Source organism: Prionailurus bengalensis, chromosome D1 (assembly GCF_016509475.1).
Source record: "Prionailurus bengalensis isolate Pbe53 chromosome D1, Fcat_Pben_1.1_paternal_pri, whole genome shotgun sequence".
Taxonomy (NCBI): domain Eukaryota; kingdom Metazoa; phylum Chordata; class Mammalia; order Carnivora; family Felidae; genus Prionailurus; species Prionailurus bengalensis.
The window spans coordinates 94338632-94352583 of record NC_057346.1 but is presented as its reverse complement, the minus strand read 5'-3'; the positions used below and the strand labels follow the sequence as shown (position 1 = coordinate 94352583).

At 37.8% G+C, this 13952-nt stretch overlaps 1 protein-coding gene across 2 annotated transcripts in view; it reads left to right on the top strand.

Moving 5' to 3' along the window:
- The window catches only part of LRRC4C (leucine rich repeat containing 4C), a 1209844-nt gene that overhangs the window by 491061 nt on the left and 704831 nt on the right, over positions 1-13952 (top strand). For both annotated transcript variants that reach the window (XM_043580988.1, XM_043580986.1), the window contains one exon: positions 1635-1720. The gene's annotated coding sequence lies outside the window, so the exon portion shown is untranslated. The remainder of the gene's footprint in view (positions 1-1634; positions 1721-13952) is intronic.

The following is a 13952-nucleotide window of genomic DNA, read 5'->3' as shown; positions in this document are numbered from 1 at the left end:
AACATTCTTCCTGCCTCTAGCTTTAAAGGCAGGAAGAGAGAATTACGAACACTGGTTGTAAGCCTCATAATAGATGACAAGAAACACTCTGTGGGAATATAGATAAGACAGAGATTAAATTTGATAGGCAGTTTCAGGGGGAAAAGGTCATATTTGAGCTGGGTATTAAAGAATGACTGTTATTTCTTTGGGTAGGAAATAGGAAATAGGAATGGACAAATAATAATGACATTCCAGGCAGATAAGATTGTGTAAGCAATGCCACAAGGGCATGAAAAGTCAGAGCATGTTCAGGAATGAGTAATAAATTCATTTGACTAAAATAGAGGGTCCAAAGAATGAAGGGAATGAATAGGTAGATATACTTTTTTGCCTTTATGGAAAATCTTACTCAACAGTTCAGTAGAAAGAAAAGTTTGATAAAGGGAGATATTTATCCAAAACTAAATACTATGATTAGTATAATTTTTTATTTTATGTTTTTAAGTGTATTTGTTTATTTTGAGAGAGAAAGAAGGAGAGAGAGAGAGAGAAAGAGAATGACCAGGGTGGGGCAGAGAGAGAGGGAGAGAGAGAATCCCATGCAGGCTTTGCCCTGACAGTGTGAAATCCTATGCAGAGCTCTATCTCGAATACTGTGAGATCATGACCTGAGCCAACCTGAGCTGAAATTGAGAGTTGGTTGCTTATCCGACTGAGACATCCAGGTGCCCCCAATTACTATCATTTTTCAAAAAAGCCTTTTATAGTCTACCAAAAGTCTGTCAACCTAAAAAATAAAATAGTTATTTTATTAGCAAGATGAGATTATTCAGGACTACCAGAGAAATTGCGATTCAGGACAAGCAAATTATGGTGAACTACAGACAAGTCTGAAGAGACAATGGGACTATCAGCTTTAATTAGGCTTTAGGAGGATGGGGAGGATTGTTTGGAACAAAAGTTCATTAGAGAGGAAGAAGTTTGAACTTGTAGTGGGTTTTTATTGGCTGCAAGTAGTGGTTTAGTATGTTGTTGCTGAGGAGGGAAGGGAACTTTCTTCTTTTTCTTAAAAGCAGGAGATAAAATTCCCATGTGAAAAATTTCCTCCCTTCTCAAAATAACTTTCATCCTCCTATTTTTTTGCTGATTATGCAGGCCACAGGGAGTGGCACACACTAGAGAGCTCCCCAGCAGGACTTCCCATCTCCATGTTAAATGAGGGTCCTTTTGTGGTGCCTGGGTGGCTCAGTTGGATAAGCATCTGACTTTGGCTCAGGTCATGATCTCACAGTTTATGGGTTTGAGCCCCACATTGGGATCTGTGCTGACAGCTCAGAGTCTGGAACCTGCTTTGGATTCTGTGTCCCCTTCTCTCTCTGCCCCTCCCCCACTTGCTCTCTCTCTCTCTCTCTCTCTCTCAAAAATAAACAAACATTAAAAATAAAAAGACTGTAAATGAGGGTCCTTTTATTTATTCTTACAAACCTCAAGTCCAATATGTTGTAACATTAATACCTTCTTGGAAAATACATAGAAATATAAATTCTTCCCTGTAAGTTATTCTATTAGGTAGATTTTAATTCAAATAATGTTGCTTGGGCTATTTTCTAACTTAAGTGTAATGTTGTGTTTTAATTTTATCTCTTTCCTAGAAATGGTTCTCCGTATTGCAAGGCTGCAAGATCACGCAGAAAGAGTGGGACCAAATAAACTGGAACATCTGACACACTGAATGAATGTGAGTACAACATTAACAGCTTTTAAAAAGTGAGAAAGAAAAATTATCTTGTGACTTAAAGTGGCTTGGAGTCGATTGTGACTGAATGTGGATAACTGCTGGATCCTTGGGATGGGTGAGCTCTCCCTGGGGACGGTGGGGTTTGTGTGTGCACCTGTGACAGGACTTGATTTCTCCTCAAAGCACATGCATTGAATTTTTGTCTGGAATCACTTTGTCTCTCATATCTGCTTTGCCGCCAGTAAATCTTTGAAAGCCTGCTTTTTGACCGCAGCTGTAATGTATTTCCACCTACTCTGCTCTCAGACTCTTACTCAACCCCCTATTTGCCCTTCTTTTATCTTTCTGTCAGTGTGGTCCCCCGACACCATGATTAGTTTGTTTTTTGTTTTGTTCCCCTCCCTGAACCTGAAGTCAGCCAATTGTACTGGGGGTTCTCTCTTATCTTTCTGTTCTCTCCCAATCTTATCCCATGTTACACATACTTTGACAGTTGCCAGGGTGATATTTATTTGTGTAGTTATTTGAATATTTTATGTATTCATTTTATGTATTTTATGTATTTTATTTGAATATTTTATGTATTTTATGTATTAGATCTAATGCCCCATGCAGGCAAGGATTGTGCCTGTTTGCTGAAACATCATAGATACTCAACATTTCCATGCTGCCTGACCCAGCCTGGTCCTGAGTAGGATTTGACCACTTCACGTGTTCCCACACTTTCATAATTGTTCAAAATATCTGTTCTTCTGAAACTCATATCTTTCCTAGACTTGCTCAGTTTCACATAAAAAAGCCTCTTGCTTTCTCGTAAAGATAAGGCTATCCAATGTGAACATCACTAAATTTTTCTTCACTGTACCTTAAAATATCTGTTTCTATCTTTACCGTATTTCTTGTTTCCCAATGTAACCTCCTACATTAGATTTTAATCCTAATGCTTTACATGTGTTATCAACTTTATTAAATCAGCTATTCCTCCCAGATTTGCATCTCTTCATTTTCCTGGTTCCTTCCACACAGACAAAAACCAACCATGCTTATGTTTCCCTTATCATGAAAAAATTCAACCATCTAAAACCAAATCAAACAAACCTCTTCCATCTCACTGTTCTCAGTTTTTCCCTCTAATCTAGCTCCTTTTATCCATTCAAACTTCTGTAAACAATGGCTGTTCTTTGCCCATCTGTGGTAAATTCCACAAGAGAAGGGGCTGCTTTTACTGAGTTGTGCAGCGTATTTCTAGTATCTCGCACAGTATCTAAAATGGTCAGAACTCAAGAATTAAGTGAATTAATTTTAGCTACCGTTTCACTTCCTACACTGGACCCGAGTGTTAAAATTTTGCTTTCGGGGTGGGGGGTGGCCCTGGGTAGCTCAGTCAGTTAAGCCTCCAACTCTTGATCTTGGCTCAGGTCATGATCTCATGGTTCATGAGTTCCAACCCTGCATTGGGCTCTGCACTGACTGTGTGGAGACTGCTTCGGCTTCGGTCTCCTCTCTCTCTCTCTCTCTCTCTCTCTCTCTCAAAAAACAAAACAAAAAACTTAAAAATTGTGCTCCTAAGCACTGCTTAAATTACTCTCACCATAATAGTCCCCTTCTTTGTCATTCAATCCCTGGTCACATGCAAATACTTCTCTTATATACCGTTTCAAAATCTATCTTAGTGACTGTTAACTGTCTATGCCTCATCACTTCATCAGAGTCTCAGGAGGTCAGGACAAATAATTTGGTTATTTGTTTGGCCCCTGGGTCTCCTAACAAAAGGCTTGCCAGTCATTAATTATTAATGAGTTGAATTAACACTTTAACCCCTAAACAATCCTTTAACATTGTTCTGTTCACATTTAGTATTACATTTAATAAAATACTTTGACCCTGAAATAATAAAAGCATGAAATCGGATAGCCTTTTAAAAACCATTTCAAATCATTAAAATAAAAATTTTAAAAAAAACATGCAGAATGAATCATATATGTGCTTTGTATTGATGATCCCTGTATTTAAATAATTGAAATTATCCATATGTATGGTATGCACACATCTGCACACACATATACACATAAAAAGTATGGTTGTGACCACTTGATAAAAGAATAGCCATTGATCACATTATTTCTAAGAAAATAAAATCTTTTTCTGGGTCTTTTGAATTCACCCAGTAAATGCCCACAGGAGAACATAGAAAATCCTTAAGAAACTGTGTGAGGCATCTGAGCAAAGGCTTAGGAATTACTCCACGCTCACCTTCTCTGTGTTTTCATGTTTGCCTTTCCAAAATAGGTTCTTGTGTTTTTCCCTGTTTACTTCTCTTCTTCCTCTAACTTAAGTGGCTCAGCAGCCTGAGTTGAGTATATTTGTCCCAGGTCTAATCTTCCAAGACTCCCTTTTGGAATACTATTCCCAGTTTTACCTATAAGCTGTATGCAGTGAAATGGATGGATTAAGCTTTCTCCACCATACACCTTGCTCAGGCCTTAGGAGACCTTACAGTCTGTTGAAAGGCATCAGGCAAAACCAACGTGATTGTTTGGTAGCTTGTGGGCTAAATAATTTATTGTTTAATTAACTTTTCTGTTTTCTCATTAGTTGTAACTTTATATGAAGAGAAAAAGTTATTTAAGAAAAGTATGGTGGATTTAATTTGTCTTTCCCCCAGCAAAAAGTCTTGAATATGGCGTATGTGCAATTAAAATTTGATTTCTATTGCTTGTGTGGTGCTCACTCATATGATCACTGTTTTTCATAGGAGTGTCTGCAAAATCTACATAATTCCCAAGGAAATAACAGTTTAAAAATCTAAAATCTTTCACAATTAAGGGAAGTCCATAAAGACTTATTGATAATCACTTAATTTGGGAGGTGTCTCAGTTTCTAATTCTGGGACATGAATGGCTGTAAGGTCTGTGCCTCTTCTGTAACTCTTTGGCATATGTGCTGGGCTAATCCCTGCAACCCTGTATGTATAGGATACATCACAGAAACTAACCAAGAATGACCTCCATTTATTCCCCAGCATCCATTTAGTTGTTCACTTGAGTATTCTTTGCTCATTTAATGCTGCCCTCTGCTCTGGAGGCTGACCTATAAAAGCTAGATCAATGGATTGTAGCTCCTTTGGCCAAAGGAGAGCACCAACAAGAGATAATAAAAAGGAAAAGTAAGGAGTACCTGGTGGCTCAGTCAGTTAAGCGTCCAAATCTTGATTTGGGCTTAGGTCATAATCTCATGATGGTGAAATCAAATGTGGAGCCTGCTTAAGTTTCTCTTTCTCCCTCTTCCTCTGCCTCTTCCCTCCTCATGCTCACTTCCATGGTCTGTCTCTTTCTCTCTCTCTCTCTAAAAAGAAAAAAAAAAGGAAAAGTGAGATCAGGGTATTCACTCCCTTTCTGCATGTTTATCTAAGATAGCTGGATCCTTCAACCATAGATCTTCTATGGGTGAAACATGTGGACACTGTCTACATGAACGTCTCTTCCAACCTACTCCCTTCTGACCTAGTGGTATTAATAGGTCAGTTTGTCTTACTGCCTCAGAGACCTGCACCCCAGTTCCTCTACACCCTGATTACCTCTTTGTAAATAGCCCCTTTTAAAATATATTCTCCACAGGGGCACCTGGGTGGCTCAGTCAGTTGAACACCCTACTTCGGCTCATGTCATGATCTTGTAGTTCATGGTTCAAGCCCCGCATTGGGCTCTGTGCTGACAGCTCAGAGCCTGGAGCCTGCTTCGGATTCTGTGTCTCCTTTCTCTGCCCTTCCCCTACTCTCTCTCTCTCTCTCTCTCTCTCTCTCTCTCTCTCTCTCTCTCAAAAATAAAGTAACATTAAAACAAAAAACTTTAAAATATATTCTCCACAAATCATCTTAATCTGAACGTGCCAGATATTTCCTACCAGGGCTCTGGTATAATGTCTGTCTTTTGAGATTAATTACTGTCATATTGACTATGCAAAATTATAATAGTAGGGAGCAACAAAGTAAGCATAAATATTTAGCTAATAGGCATGAACTACATGTTCATACAAAAAGAAGTCTTGGGAAAATACTGTATTAGCAATGTTTGTCATTTCATTCTATACATTTGGATTGACTCCTGAAACACATTGTGAACTGATTATTAGACGATGGTACCATTTCCTGTATACTTTCCCCCCGCCCCCCACAGATGGATAAGCATTGAATTTCGACCGAATTTATCAGGGTTACAAGTCAAACTTTCACCCATTTAATTTTTCCTTTTAGAAGGTGTTGGAAGGTAATTGACTGATACAGCCAGTAGTTGAGCTCTTTTAGACCTTGATAAAGCCATCAGTTTGGTGTGGGTGCCCCTATTTAAAAAGAAAAACAAAAGTCTTAGCTATCTTTGAGTTGTTGGCAATCAACAAGTCAGAGATTTTCTTTTTTTTTTTAATAATTTGCTTTTTAGTTTTTTGTATTTAAAAAATTTTTAATGTTTATTTTTTGAGAGACAGAGAGAGAGCGTGATCGGGGGAGGGGCAGAGAGCGAGGGAAGCACTGAATCTGAAGCAGGCTGCAGGCTGTGAGCTGTCAGCACAGAGCCCCTTGCGGGGTTGGAACTCGTGGACTGGGAGATCATGACCTGAGCCCACCTTGGATGCTTAACCTACTGAGCTGCCCAGGCACCCCTTACTTTTTGTGTTTTTAAAGAGGAGATGTCTCAAAGCCACAGAATTGGATCTTTTGCAGCTGAGAAGAACTCAGATGAGAAATAGGCCCTTTTATTCAAATACACAAATTACCCTCTGAACATTTTTTAATATTTGTCTTATAGGAGAGAGGCAGTTCTTCATATGAAACTTAGTACTGTATATAATCACCCACCAAAATATTTCCACAGCATTTGAGTGTTTGAAATTTAGTTCTGCTTTGAAATTATAAAAGAGATTATAGATCTGTTATGGAGAGTCTGAGAAATTGAGAGAAAAAAAAGATAATAACTCTAAACTAGGAATATTATAACTTGTACATTTACATAAATTTTTATATGGTTTTAATCTTAGTGTACTAACAATACTTTCATTATCTGAATTACTATATAGTTTTATAATAATTTTAGATATCTTTAAGAAACTTATCACAGATTAAGTGTTCGATAAGAGCTTTTATTTAATGAAACAGATACTTAGTGAATTTATAAAAAGAAAGACTGCTTCCATGATAATGGAATTCTCTGATGTGCACCTACTTCCGTATTGTGAATTAGCAAGTTCCCCACGTTTTAAGATATACATCTTGGTTTCAAAAATTTCCAGTTTTAAAACTGCAATACATCTTATAATAGTGTAAAATAGTTTACTTTTCAACATGTTTTTATTTATTTTTTGCTACATTAGATAGCAAGAGGTTTGTGATATATTAATATTTTAATTTCTGAGATTACAAGACATTGGTGAGTGAGTGTGAGTGTGTGTGTGAGTGAGTGTGTGTATGTGTGTGTGTGAGGTCAGACGTGGCAGTGAATGCTGATAGAGTATACCTCCTCACTTACGTGCCATCTATTTTAGAAAGTAAGTCGTTCTTATTTTAAACCATAAAAATTGCTACAGAAACCCCATAAAATTTAGATAGTGAAGTAAAAAGGGAAAATGGTTAATTTCGCTGCTTGAGTTACAGGGTTTACAAAATTTTCTTACTGCATTTTTCTCTCAAACTTTTAAATGTTTGAAGTCATGTATGTTTTAGGTCTACTTATAAAGAAAAAAAAAGTGTTTACCTTGATTCCTTAGGGAGAAGTATTAAAAAGAAATGAAAAGATTTCCCTCTCTTGGGGAGAACATCTTTTTCTTAAACAACAACAAAAACTGAGTACCTACCGGTCTAACACACATACCTCTCCTCCCAGAAACTCGGGAGAAATCAAGTTGTGTGTGGAACACCAGAGAGCACTATAATGTGTCCAAAGGATGCCTCTGAGTACTGCCCACTGCAGGCAAAAGCATCAGTTAGTTATAATAGAAGTTACATTTTAATTAATATGCCTTTTTCTTTTGATCCACTTTTAAAAATTTTTTAATGTTTATTTTTGAGAGAGAGAGAGAGAAAGAGAGAGAGAGAGACAGAGAGAGAGAGGGAGTGGGGGAGGGGCAGAGAGAGGGGGAGACAGAATCTAAAGCAGGCACCAGGCTCTGAGCTATCAGCTCAGAGCCCAATGTGGGACTAGAACTCAGGAACCGTGAGATCATGACCTGAGCCAAAGTCAGACACTTAACCTACTGAACCACCCAGGTGCCCCGCTATTGATCTACTTTTTACTAAGAGACATTAATAACATGTTAGGAAAAATCACCCACCAAATGAGAATTTCCAAGGAGAAAAGGGCTGGGATCCATTCATTTCTAATTCACCATGAACAGAATTGGCATATATACTTTGTATTCTTGATACTCTTGAAAGAACCTAGCATTTCTCTGTGTACTCAAGATCCCTTTGCTGGCAACCTAAAAAAAAAATAGTCTGTGTTTTTTATTGGTGATGCAAATTTGATCAGCTATCAAGAAATATGCATTTTCAAACCTCTGATAAGGGCCTGATTTCGATGATATTCTTTAGTTGTCAGTGCCTGCTGTATTGTGGATATAAACTAAGTTTTAATTTTATCCAAACTTGCTCATTTTATTTACTGATTTTATTTCCTACACTAGCAATGCACAGTGATTAAAAAAAAATGAGTATATATAGAAGACTTTTAAGTTCCTTAATACTCAGGATACTCCCTTGCTAAACAAAACCTCCATTATCACTGATCCATGTTCACTCAGGCATTTGTATCCAGCTTTATATTGTTACAAACAGTGCTGGAATAAACATGATCATAACTTTGGGTGCTATCGTTTACTATTTTAGTAGAATCAGTTCCTCCAAATAAAATATTGGAGTAACAAACACACATAATGTGAGTATTTTACATTCTTGTTAAAATCTCGAAAGTTTTTATCAGGAATTTAGGAGAATGATTCAGTATTTCTTAAATATTAAATAATCTGAGGAATGCTGTCTTAGTCCATTTAGCCTAAAGGCCAGAGATTGGATGGCTTTATCAACAAACATGTATTTTTCAGTTCTGGAGGCTGGGAAGTCCAAGATCAAGGATCCAGCAGATTCAGTGTCTGGTGGAGACCCCCTTCCTGGTCCTTAGATATTTGTCTTCTCTCTGTGTCCTTACATGGCTTACGGTGCCAGGAAGCTCATTGGGGGCTTACTCTTTTAAGGACACTAATCCCACTCATGAGGGCTTCACCCTCATGACCTAATTAGGCCCCCCCCCCCCCCACACACAAAACCAGTTCCAAATACTATTACAATGGAGATTAGGTTTCAACATATGAATTTTGGGGAGGGAAGCACCAGCATTTATTCTATAGCAGATGACATTGCTGTTCTATTATTTTTCTTTCTCTTTATCATTAATAAGCATTAATATTTTTCATACATTTCTTATCTTTTTTGTTTGTCCCTTTATTAGTTGCCCATTTCTGTTCTCATCTGCGTCACGTTTACAGAGGACAAACTAAGAGGAAAGGACATAATATATAATATAGAGGTCATAGGGAAGAAGCAAAGGTGGTGTTTTCCCCAGTAAGCATCACTGCCTGCTGGAAAGTAATCGCTCCCCCTGGAGACTTGTGATGAATTTGGCAGTTGTACTGAATGCCAAAGCAAACATGCAGTTTAGCAAAACTCTAGTCTAACTGTTTTTGGCATTTATGTTGATTAGAGGGAAAAAAAGTTAGACTATGACTTTCTTTTTTTAACCACCTGTTAGCAGGTGGTATGAGTACTGTTAAAGGTAAAGGTTAGGATCCTTCTCCATTAAAGTAAGTGCCCAAAGGAAATCAGAAACATGTATTGACTATCTACAGTGTTTTAGGTAGTGGACTAAGAATTTAGTGGTGTTATATTTTGTTGTCAGTAGACTTGTAAATTTTCAGCATCCATTTTATTCATCTTCATTCTTCCAATGAATAGAATAATGGCTGGCATATCGTAGAAATCCAATAGATACATAAGTGTCTCCAGTGTATAGATAATAAAAACCAATTATCAGAGAGACTGAATAATTTCTAACATGGTCACACAGCTGGGAAGGATTCAATATCACTTTGTCCAGATGGAAACTCTGTGCTCTAAATATTTCATATAATATCTCTTCCTAACTTTCCTCCTGTTATACATTTTTTTTTTCAAGATAGGCTAAATTATGCTATGAAACAAATTACCCAATGATATAAGTGGCTTAAAACAGGGAGGATTCCTTTTGTGCATACTGGGGACAAATACGGGTTAACACAGGACTCTGCTCCTCATTTTCTCTCCAGAATCCACGGTGAGGTAGTTGATACTCCCTGGACCATTTATGGTTACCAAGGCTAAGGAACAAAGAGTTTGCAGAATTTTGTCTTGGTTTGTTAAAGTTCCATCCAGAAATGGCATCTGCTCACATCTGGTCAAAGGAAGTAATTTAATTTCTGGAGTGTCATGAAACTTCATGGAGCCTTGAGGGTGGGAGAGTGGAATTGGGTGGGCCCAGGGAAATTATAAAGATTCATATAAGTGAAAGAGGAGATCAGGAAAAGCACATCAGAGAAAGAGGTGAAAAGATGGTGCACAGGAGAAAAACAAAAAGCTGAAAAGTTGTGGACAGCACCTCCTTCTTGTCACCAAATACCCAGATGTCTCTGTGATGGTTCATTTTATGTGCCAACTGGACTGGACCACAATATATATGATCAAATATATATATATATATATGATCAAATATTATTCTGGATGTTTTTGTGAAGGTTATTTTCAGTTGAGATTGACATTTAAATCCTTGTACATTGAATAAAGCCGTTTACCCTCCATAATGTGGTTGGGACTCATCTAACCAGTCAAAGTCTTAACAGAACAAATACTTGACTTCCCCTTAGCAGGAAGGAATTCTGGCTGCATTCTGTGTTTGTACTGGAACTGCAACTCTTGAATCTCCAACCTTCTCCCCCCTTTTCTCTCCCCTCTCCCACCTCTCTGTCTCTACACACACATACTCACACACACCCATGCACAAGCAGAACAAATTCTTCATTTAAAAGAAATCATTTTTGAGTAGGTAAAAGATAATATCCACAGGCATTAGTCCAACATCTGTCAGGCAGTGAAATCTTCAGACAGATAAAATACCAAGGTTAATACAGAGAAGGATAAAATGTATATAGTCCAATAGGACCACAAATACATACATACACACATACATACTATATACCCTGTTGATTTTATTTCTCGAAAGAACCCTGATACAGACTCTTATTTCCATGCACAGGACATCTATTCCCCCTATAAGACACACTCAGAGGAGGCATACAGTTGCCTTGTCCAGCTCAGAATCTAAGACCCTGAAAGAGACTCTCTAGTTTCTTAATTGGGTCTGGCATGGAACTTCTTAGCCTGGATATCTGTGAACCAAAAGGAAAATTGTGTGTTCCTCTTAAAGCTGATAGATAATAATCAAATATGGATGAGAATAAACACTTCCTGAGGATTAGGTATGTTTTCTGGTAAGGTGTAATTCTGCTCTATTGGAGGGTTTGGAGGGGTTGGGTCCTCTGTTTATGGATTCCCAGTCCTTATTGTTTTAGTTTATCCTTTTGGGAGACTCTTTTTTTTGGGGGGGGGGGTGGAGAATACACTCTCTTAGGAAAGATGAGCAGCTTTTTTAACTTACCTTCTGCCCAAGGATCTTGTTAAAATTTTAAACATTTAGAACGTTTTTCCCCAAAACTTAGTTGACTCCCTGTTTGACTCTGGTAGATTCCATGTGCTGTTAGCTACTCTAGTGGTATTTTTTTAGGTCATATTTCCTACTTTTTGCTGTATTTCTTTAGTTTCTGGTTCCAATTCTTTGTCTTTCTAGGCTGACTTATAGGCACCTAGGGAGATTCTTTTAGGTTTCATTGGGAGAACCACTCCCTCTGCCTCTTATTCTCTGGCAAATGTGTCTAATTGAAGTGAATTACATAACAGTTGAATCCTTACTCTGAGACGCCTTAATTGCTTCAGGGCTTTTAACAATGGGTGTGATGGTCACACTTTTGATTACTACAGTTTGAGTTTTACTGGACTTTGCCTCTGAAAGTATTGTTTTATATTCATTCTGCAAGTCCCTGAATTCATGGACTGTCTTTATTCTATTTAATTACTAATTACATGCTGGTTAATTATTTTCTGAGCCCATCTCTTTCTTTCCTAGCGCTTTGCCAAACACAGACAACACAAAAAATTAACATTCTACATTCTACTTTTGCCCTAGAGATATAAGTTTATTATTTCTGTGGAATGGTTCCCAAATTAGAAGAGATGACATCTGCACCAAACGCTTTGCCATTACATAAGACAGGTTACCATTTGCTTACTATAACACTTTACTCATTATTTACATCTCTTAAACAAAGTTCACACATTTTAGGTCTGGATGTGGCAGCATCCTACTTTTAGGTTTCAAGTTCTTTATAAATCTGAATAGAATGGTTTGGTAAAAACAACTGGCTAGGATAACAAAGGATTATTTTTTTCACTTACACTGTATATCCACGGTAGTCTGCACTGTTCTATGTCATTCTTGCTTGTGGCTGAAGGCTGAGGGAAGTTTCATTTTTCTACTTTCATGGTTGCTGAAGAATATAAACAGGAACGTGGAAATTGCACACCGACTCTCAAATCCTCCACCCAAAAGTGACATGTGCCCTTTCTCCTGATGTGTTATTGAATAAAGCCATGTATGTGGCTGCACTTAACTCAAAGAGACAGAAAACTGCAATCCTGGCATATGTCTGGAAGGAAAACTAGAAATATTGAGTAAATAATATCAGTGGTTGCTGTATTCTTGTACTCAAGCCTCCTTTATTTTTGAGAATACCAGACTCTAATCTCCAAAGAGGCAACATCATTTTTCTCCTGAAAATTAATGAACTTGAGAAATTGAATTTATGAAATTGAATTTTCTTAATAATTAATGAACTGCCAGGAATTGTCCTAAGGCACTAGCAATAAAGACCACATTCAGGACCTTTGTTATCCGTTGGCTACTTTATTCTTCCTCTCTTGCAAACATATTCAAATGAGTTCTAAACACTGATCACACAACTCTACAAAACTAGTAGCTGTGGTTACAGAAATAGCTTATTCACTGTTAAGGCAGATGAGAAAAGTCAGTCATTTTCTGGGAGACAAATACATTTTCTGGGAAACAAATACACGGTTTAATAGGTTTTCATTAAAATGATATTCATTATCTCCCCAAATCTGACAACTTGTATGATGTGGTGTTGGGTGTGGGGAGAAAAAAAAGAAAAAGAGAAGAAAGGAATGAAAAGACATGGAGAAAAAAACAAAAGAGGTTATTATTGTTCTTAAGTTTTGAAACACGTGTATCTACCTTTTTTTCTTCTGAACTAAGAATACAGTTACTTTGGGGGCGCCTGGGTGGCGCAGTCGGTTAAGCGTCCGACTTCAGCCAGGTCACGATCTCGCACTCCGTGAGTTCGAGCCCCGCGTCGGGCTCTGGGCTGATGGCTCAGAGCCTGGAGCCTGTTTCCAATTCTGTGTCTCCCTCTCTCTCTGCCCCTCCCCCATTCATGGTCTGTCTCTCTCTGTCCCAAAAATAAATAAATGTTGAAAAAAAAAATTAAAAAAAAAAAAAAAAGAATACAGTTACTTTGCAATATAATATACAAAACCAGTCTGCAAAGTATCTGATGACCGAGAGTATTCCTAAAGTTTGAACTTGTTGTCCCTAAGGAGATGTTGTGCCATTTGTCCTTAGGAAGCATCAAAGAGTGAGAGTACATAGGTTTGCATGGAGTAGCACAAAACAGTGGAGTCAAAGAATGCAATTCTGGCTTATAAAGAATCTATAACTTATTGAACTCTATCCCCTTCAGAGCATTGGTACTAATTTACAGGGATCCAGTCTGCATTAGTCATTTCGTTGCTGAGGTAGCAAATTAGCACATATTTAGTGGCTTAAAATAACCAAGTGGGTATCTTATAATTCTGCATGATTGAAGTCTGACACGGGTCTCACTCAGCCAAAAACTAGGGTGTTAGGAAATGCATTTCATCTGTCCTGGAGGCTCTAGAGGAGGGTCTGTTTCCTTGCTAATTAAAATTAAGTTCCTTAAAGTTGTAGGGCTGAGATCCCTGTTTCCTTGCCGTCTGTCAGATGAA